This window comes from Cynara cardunculus, assembly GCF_001531365.2.
Source record: "Cynara cardunculus var. scolymus isolate 2C chromosome LG 8, CcrdV1, whole genome shotgun sequence".
Taxonomy (NCBI): domain Eukaryota; kingdom Viridiplantae; phylum Streptophyta; class Magnoliopsida; order Asterales; family Asteraceae; genus Cynara; species Cynara cardunculus.
Genome location: NC_037535.1, coordinates 8694199 through 8700093, shown reverse-complemented (window position 1 = coordinate 8700093; position 5895 = coordinate 8694199). Strand labels below are relative to the sequence as shown.

Genomic DNA, 5895 nt, shown 5'->3' with positions numbered 1-5895 from the left:
ACATCGGCCTTGGTCTTAATTTCCCGTTACACCCCAAGCTAAGGCGTTAGCCCATCATCGCTCGGTTTCTTCTCTCGAATGATGTAAGGACTGAAAAATAAATAACTGATACGGAAAAGTAAATTGCAGAAAGTAAATTACAAGAAATGGAAATACTGGAATTTAAAGTACTGGAAATTAAATGACAGCAATATAAATGACTGAAAGTAAATTGCTGGAAATTAAATGACGAAAAAGTAAATTGCAGTAAAGTAAAAGACTGAAATGTAAAAGACTGAAATATAAAGACTGAAATGTAAAGGACTGAAATATAAAGACTGAAATGTAAAGAACTGAAATTAAATTATTAATAACTATATATTATTAATTAATATTAAAACTAAGACATGATGTATGACAAATATTTGATGAGATGGAGAAATGACTAATGAAAGCCATGAAAATAGAGTTTGACTTTAAAGAAGAAAACTTGGAAGACAAGTAACAAAACTTGCAACGCAAGTTTTGTTACAAAGACCGAAAGAGTTACTTGCAAACTCTTAAAAACAGATTATTTAGTCTACGTAAATTAGTCGTGAGCCACAAAGGATGAGAACCAATGTAAAGCAACAACGATCGACTAATTCGTAACTCGTAACAAAAGTCAAAAAAACGTAACGTAACTTGAAAATAAAAATAGAAATAAGATGAAAATTAAATACGAGTACTTGTATTAAACTTGAGAACGAAATCATACTTCACAAAAATCGGTTCTTGGTTGGAAGCAAGAAAACCGAAAGTTTGAAACCGAAAGCAATAATTTAGAGAGCAAATGTTTATAACTCAAAGATTTGAGAATAAACAAATAAGAAGTTAAGTAAAAGTGTATGAAAAACAAAGCCTTGAGTCTCTATTCATAAGCTAAGGGAGTTTGTACAATGGGAGTCACCTAATAAGACAAAAGGCTCTTCAAAAATGGGCTTTGACCGGGCCCAAGGTCGTTGACCACGCATCTACTAAGGAGCAGCTCAAGAATTCTCGGTCCAGGCAAAAGTGCAGCTCACGGACAGGTACTACAGGATTCTGCCACACCCGGTCCTACAGGACTGCTGCAGGATTTGGCCCAAAAATCATCAAAAACCTGCATAAACAGGGGATTAACATTAGATATGTTATATTACTACTAATATATATAAATGACATAAAAAGACTCAACTAAGACACTAATGGGCAAATAAAACAAAAGAAAATGGTTAAGAAAATGATGTAATAAGGTTAATAAATTAACACTTATCACACCCCCAAACTTGTTGCTGTTTGTCCCCAAACAACATAAAATGACAAATTAAAAGACTCAAATTTCTAATAAACTAAACAAAAAAAATTTGAGCATAAGTATTCAATAGCCAAAGTATGCATATTTTTGAAATTTTTTTAATGAAGATGTTATACTCTTGACTTGATGCTTGATATCCATAGCCCTTTATAAACCTAGCTCCCCCAAACTTAAGTCTTTCATATTGCCAAACCATAAGCTAGCCTACATTTCTATTGCTATACTAGATTCAACAGATATTTTGGGACTTTGAATTGGGTTTTGCATTTGGCTTTTTCTTTTTAATGCATGTCTTTTACCTCATCTCACTTTTTCACTCCATAGCACAATTTTACTGCTATGCATCTCATATTGAGGTATGTTTGGTTAGTTTGGTCCTTTTCAAACATTTTTGGTGTACTTTGACATTCTTTTGTATGCACAAGACATGAAACTTTGTTCCTTTGTTTGTCTTTTGGTCTTAGTGCATATGTTTCATGATCTCTATAAAGTGTTTGGTACTTTTAGGACCCTCCCCCAAACTTAAGGAAAACAATGTCCTCATTGTGAGTGTAACAAGGCTACAAATTGGCCAAATTGAAATGAAGGCCCAATTAAATCAATGTAAAACTTTGGAAATGGTTGACTAGTTCTAGAGGCTCAATTAAAAACAAAGATGGGTAAGCTTTGGATTATTGTGGCTATGGCATCAATTCAAGCATTTGTACAACAACTTCATTATTTATTCTATTTTTGGTGCATAGATGGCCAAAATAATATATGCTACTAAAATCAGTGCTCAAAATTCTAGATTGAAACAAAAAAGGAAAGATGATTAGTCACAAGTGTGACTTGATCATTTTAAAAATAAAATGACTCAAAGCTAAGCATTATTGAAATAGAAAAGCAAATATAATCAAGCATAAGCATGGTATGATCATCTTAAATGAAAAATGCACAAAAACATATAAGAGAGGGACTGTCTCTTATGATCACAACAATACTGACACCGACATATTTTAAAACAACAAATAAAGAAACACAAGTTAAACATAAAAACACAGAGTATGGTAAGAAGGAAGAACCTGTCCTACTCAGATTGAGTAGGAGAGTTAGAATACTGAGGTTGAGATATCTGATAGTGGGAGCAACTTGTTAGAATATTTCTCTCTCCACTTATGCTTCAATCCTTTTTCTGTATGTCCTTTACTTCTTTCTCATGAGTCAAAGATTTAATGAAACAAATATGTGAGCATTTGTCACTCTCATCAGGGTACCTAAAGGAATTAAAAACATTAAAAGTCACTTTTTCATTTTGGACTCTTATGGTTAATTCTTCTTTCTGTACATCTATCAGGGTTCTTCCAGTAGTTAGGAAAGGTCGTCCTAAGATAATGGGAATGTCCTTGTCAGCTTTAAAGTCTAGGATGATAAAATTAGCTGGGAAAATAAACTTATCAACCTGAACTAGGACATCCTGAATCTTTCCTCTGGGATAGGCTATGGACTTATCAGCTAATTGAAGAGTTACAATTGTAGGTCTAGTTTCACCTATGCTAGGGTGTTGAAAACAGATAAAGGCATAAGGTTTATACTAGCACCTAAGTCACATAGAGTTTTTCCTATATCTTTTCCTCCAATTGAACAAGGGATTGTAAAACTTCCAGGATCTTTCAACTTAGAAGGGATTTTACTGGACAACAAAGCACTACACCCTTCAGTCAGAGCTACAGTCTCATATTCAGTCAACTTTTTCTTTTTACTCAAAATGTCTTTTAGAAACTTTGCATAACTTGGTATCTGCTCAACAGCCTCAACCAAAGGTATGTTTATATGTAACTGTTTAAAAACATCAAGAAATTTTCTAAATTGTAATTATTCCTTTTGATTCCTTAACCTTTGGGCATAAGGAATATAAGGAGTGACTACAGTAGGAGAAGTAGTCTTTTGAAGAGTAGGTGCTGAAATGGTGTTCAAAGGTGGTTTTACAATGGATTTCGATTCAGTTCTACAAGGGATTATAAGACTGGTCTGGACAACTATTGTGGGACTGCCACCAGATTGTGACACATCTACTACAATTTTCTTTGGGAGTCTGGATTGTCTTGGGTTCATCAGGAAATAACAATGGAAATTCTGATCTTTCTGGAATGGCTGTACTATCAATGGGCCTAACTATGGGTTGAGGCTCACTAGTACTCTCTGAATGGTTCACAGGAATGGTAGTCACAGAATCTGGTACAAAGGTAACAGAATATTGTACCACGGTTTTCTTTTCAGGCTCTGCTTTGCTTGGTTCAATTTGTTCCTTTTGGGTATTTTCTATTAAAGTCTTATTACTCCTCAATGTCACAACCTTGACCTGCTCTTTTTCTTCTCTCTAAGATGTCTCTGTATCACTAGGTAAAAAGCCTATCGGTCTTTGTCTCATTTCTAAAGCTACTTGTCCAACCTGTTTTTCAAGGTTTCTGATTGAAGCCTGAGTTTGGGTTATGAACCCTTTCATCATCGCTTCCAAGAAAGTAGATGAATCAACAGACTGATGTGATGTATCTTGGAAAGAGGGTTGATGACTTTGTTGTTGAAAACTTGTTTGCTAGTTGAAAATCGGTTGGGTAGGGTGTTGTTGGTAAAAATTGGGTTGGTGATTGAAGGAATCACTTTGATGTTGTTGTTGGAAACCAACAGGTTCATTCAAGGTTGGAGCTTTCCAAAAAAAATTTGGCTGTTGTTGCCACCCTACACAATAAGCTTGAGAATCAGAACAACCCCTGTTTTGATTTTCAAAAAAATTAACCGACTCTGGGTTAGATGCACATTGATCAAATGGATGACTTCCTTCACATAACATACATGCAATAGAATTGACAGTAGGATACGATGTTGCATTAACAGTTCTCACATCTGGGCTAACATTATATTCTTAATCATGTCAGTTATAGATGTGAGTTGTGTTGTAAATGCATTATATGCGTCTGTTTCATGTATCCCAACTGTATTATTATGTATTAATGCATGTGGATCAACCCAATATCCATTATTATTTGAAATTTTCTCAAGCATGTCATACCCATCATTATAAGTACAAGTTGTGAAAGCTCCTCCTGCGGTAGCATCAAGCATTTKCTTAGCAACAGTTGTTAAACCATTGTAAAACGTCTCTAGCTGGATACAGTAAGGAATGYYATGGTAAGGGCATTTTCTCAACAACTCTTTGTACCTTTCCCAAGCATCAGGTGTTGCTTCATTATCCATTTGTCTAAACAAACATATTTCATTTCTGGATTCAGCGTTCCTGTTGGGAGGAAAATATTTTCTCAAAAATTTCTTTACAAGGYYATYCCAAGAGATTATGGAATTTGGTTGTAAAGAGTTAAACCATAATTTGCTCTATCCCTAAGAGAATATGGAAACAACTTCAGCCTTAAGGCATCATCAGACACTCAAGGGATAAGAAAACAATCAGTTATTTCTATTGAAGATTTTAAGTGTAAATGAGGGTCTTCAGATGGCAAACCACTGAACTGGCCATTAGTCTGCAACATCTGAAACATGATAGGTGTGAGCTCAAAGTGAGTTGCCTTAGTGTGGCCTTAGTATTCCTGAATTTAATTGACTAAAAACAGGAATAACATAGTCCATGATTCCTCTATCCCGAGAATCGGCAATATGTATGATGTTCTCCATAATAGTAACAGGTGGTAGAAAAATTACCTTTTACAAACTTTACTTTAAAAGAAAAACTTTAGCGTGTCATCCCCGGCAGCGGCGCCAAAAACTTGCTCGTCGGTTTATTCAAACTTTAGATTTCAACACAATAATAGAACTCGGCGCAAGTATACACCTCGAACTACTGTCGTCTCGTAACAAGTAATAATGGTATAAGTACCAGATATCGTTCCCACAGAGATAACTTGTAAAGTTCGTCAAAAGTCTAGTTTATAAAAACTAGTTTCAGATGACCAAACGAGGGATTTGATTTATCTAAAATTGGGAGGTTTGATTAACAACTAAGGAAAATATCAATCTTAAAAAGAAGCACATGGTGCAACAGTTGATTAAGACATTAAACAAATGATTCAACAAAAAGGTGATATAGCATTCCTGTCATAATTATCTAAAATCAATAAATGATTTTATATAACTATGACAGTATCAACTATCGGGTCAGACGGCCTCCCAAGAGCACACATCGGTCAACATGCTATCGATACGATATCATTTATGTTAGACGTCGTGAATCCTAGCACAACACAGTTTTACCATCCTATACCGTAGGAGTATAGCGTTTGTCAGACACTAAAGCTATTTAATTATAGTCTTCTCCTATTACCTCAGGTTTTGAAAGTCAATACATTTTTATACACAAAATTAGCTGTCAATTAATTTTAATGTAATCATCAAATAAAATATTAAGCACCTAAAACAAATAGTAGACTATAATGCTAATAAGACACCTTTGTACTTTCACATCGGCCTTGGTCTAAATTTCCCGTCACACCCCAAGCTAAGGCGTTAGCCAATCATCGCTTGGTTTCTTCTCTCGAAAGATGTAAGGACTAAAAAATAAATAACTGATACGAAAAAGTAAATTGCAGAAA

The 5895-nt window shown here is 34.7% G+C and overlaps 1 non-coding gene across 1 annotated transcript; it reads left to right on the top strand.

Annotated features, from left to right (window-relative positions):
* The first annotated feature begins 4475 nt into the window (after positions 1 to 4475).
* LOC112517559 lies at positions 4476 to 4582 on the top strand. Its single transcript, XR_003069741.1, has one exon. It is a non-coding gene; the product is annotated as a small nucleolar RNA R71 (small nucleolar RNA).
* The last annotated feature ends 1313 nt before the right edge of the window (positions 4583 to 5895 follow it).